General features: G+C 46.7%; 1 pseudogene; it reads left to right on the top strand.

Annotated features, from left to right (window-relative positions):
• Positions 1-2,500, top strand: part of LOC120907337 — a 9,132-nt pseudogene that overhangs the window by 4,336 nt on the left and 2,296 nt on the right.

Below are 2,500 nucleotides of genomic sequence, written 5' to 3'. Positions count from 1 at the left end.
GTTATATGTGTCCCCGAAGGCGAACGATTAGATCATAATGGTTAGGTTGCTACAACATAACCAGAATCATAGTTATGCTGCATTTCAGTTAATGTGGCAAACGATTAGGAAGAATCTGCGGATATAGTGTTGATTGCAGATCCGTATCTGGCAACAACCAACGTCAAAGTGTTACGCAATGACGATAACACAGCAGCGGTAGTGGTTAACGCGGACTTACCAGTTAAGGTAGTCAGTAAGGCTTTGAAGGGTTTAATGATAGTTGACATAGGTGATATGCGAGTGGTTAGCGTTTACGCGCCACCTAGATTTAGTATGGAAGAGTTCCAGAACATGTTGGATAACACGGTAATGGCCGTAACCGGTATCCACAAATTCGTTATCGGGGGACTTCAACGCTTGGTCAGTAAGTTGGAACAACCAACTTGGCGAGCGTGGAGAAACCCAGAAACGAAGAGGTGAGTTGGTTTTATCAACCTTTGCGCAGATTGACGCAATTTTATTGAACGACGGCAGCACCCCAACTTATGTTGGACCAGGGCGCACGTCAGTAGTTGATCTTACTTTGCGAGCCGAACCGTAGCAAGATCATTTAAGTGGGTGGTGTTATCTAGCTATATGAACTCTGATCATCGTGCAATACGAATAGATCTTGAGACGCAAAGCGTGCGTAATCTGTCCCGACCCATAACGGATGGAGCATCAAGTATTTTAGCAAAGATATATTTGAAGTTATGATGCAAGCCGCTTTTGAGACCGAGGTCACAACAAGCGAAGACTTAATGCGTATACTTGTCACGGCGTGCAATGCGACGATGACTAAACGTAAGAGGTACACTCTAACAAGAGTGCATTTTGGTGGACGTTAGAGATTGAGGCACTTCGCAAAGAGTGCAAACACCGCGATCGATTAGCGCAAAGAGCTTTTAATACTGATCTCTATTCTACTTTTAGGGACGAGTTCAAGGTGGCACGGAATGCCCTCAAGCGATTGATCAAGCATACCCGACAGAGGAAGTGGAAAGAGTTCCTGGGAACAGCGAACAACGCATCATTTGGTATAGTATATCATACGTTCAAGAAAGTGGCCGAGGGTTCGATTGGACCCCGAACCATGACATTGACGAGTTTAGGGAAGTGGTGAGCGAGCTTTTTCCTACTCACCCAAACACGGTGTGGCCTGATTATCGTATCGATCAGCCACGAGAGTTTGAAAGGGTAACTAATGATGAGATTCTTGCGGTTGCCAGGAGACTACCTAACAAGAAGGCGCCGGGACCAGATGGTATCCCGAATGAGGCGCTGAAAGTTGGTATGTTGACTGCAACCGATGCATTTTGCAGGGTTTACCAAGGCTGTTTAGAGAACGCGAAGTTCCCCGATGAGTGGAAAAGGCAGAGGTTGGTGTTAATACCGAAGCCGAACAAACCACCAGGGAACCGGGTTCAGTTCGCCCCATTTGTCTACTAGACGGGCAGGTAAAGGTTTAGAACGCATCATAGTGCAACGGCTAAATGCACACATCGAGGAGGTCAACGGACTGTCTGACGACCAATTTGGTTTCAGAAGTCGTCGATCTACAGTTGATGCGATTCAACGGGTAGTGGACATTGTTTCGGTAGCTAGAAGTAGAAACAGATACAGTGGACGGTATTGTGCGGTTGTTACATTAGATGTTACTAATGCTTTTAACAGTGCTTCATGGTTGGCGATTGCAAATGCTTTACAGAGAATTAACACTCCTAAATATCTTTATGATATCATTGGTGATTATTTTAGGAATCGTGTGCTGATGTATGATACCACAGATGGACCGGCAGAGATTGCAGTCACATCGGGTGTACCTCAAGGCTCGGTACTTGGCCCAACGTTATGGAACCTCATGTACGACGGAGTCCTACGAGTTGCAATGGTGGAAGGTGCACGGATTATCGGCTATGCAGACGATATAGTACTGTTGGTGGAAGGTAATTGTGTTGATGATATTGAAATTCTCGTTTCCAGTCAGATTCGCATCATCGACCGATGGATGACCGACAACGGATTAAAGATAGCCCCGACCAAGACCGAGTTTATTATGGTCAGTTCCCATCAGAGGATACAGCATGGGGCTATCAGGGTAGGTGATCACGTAGTACATTCGTCGCGCAGCTTAAAGTACTTGGGGATGGTCCTAGATGACCGCCTCGATTACACTTCACACATCAGGTATGCGGTGGAGAGAGCGACGAAGCTATGGACCACCTTGGTAAGGATGATGCCTAATAAGGCAGGTCCGAGTAGTAATGCTAGGCGAGCAATTGCTCTTACTGTTGTGGCGAAGGTCCGGTATGCCTCGCCCATTTGGTGTCATACCCTTAGATTTGCTAACCGTAGACAATGGCTACGTCGGTTTTACCGGCCAGTAGTCCAGCGAGTTATCTCTTCTTTCAGGACAACTTCTCATGATGCAGTCTGCGTGCTTGCGGGAATGATCCCGCTTCATCTCCTCCTGGACGAG

The sequence above is a fragment of the Anopheles arabiensis genome (assembly GCF_016920715.1).
Source record: "Anopheles arabiensis isolate DONGOLA chromosome X unlocalized genomic scaffold, AaraD3 X_pericentromeric_contig0003, whole genome shotgun sequence".
NCBI lineage: Eukaryota > Metazoa > Arthropoda > Insecta > Diptera > Culicidae > Anopheles > Anopheles arabiensis.
The sequence above is the reverse complement of the archived record's forward strand: the minus strand, read 5'-3'. Positions and strand labels throughout refer to the sequence as shown.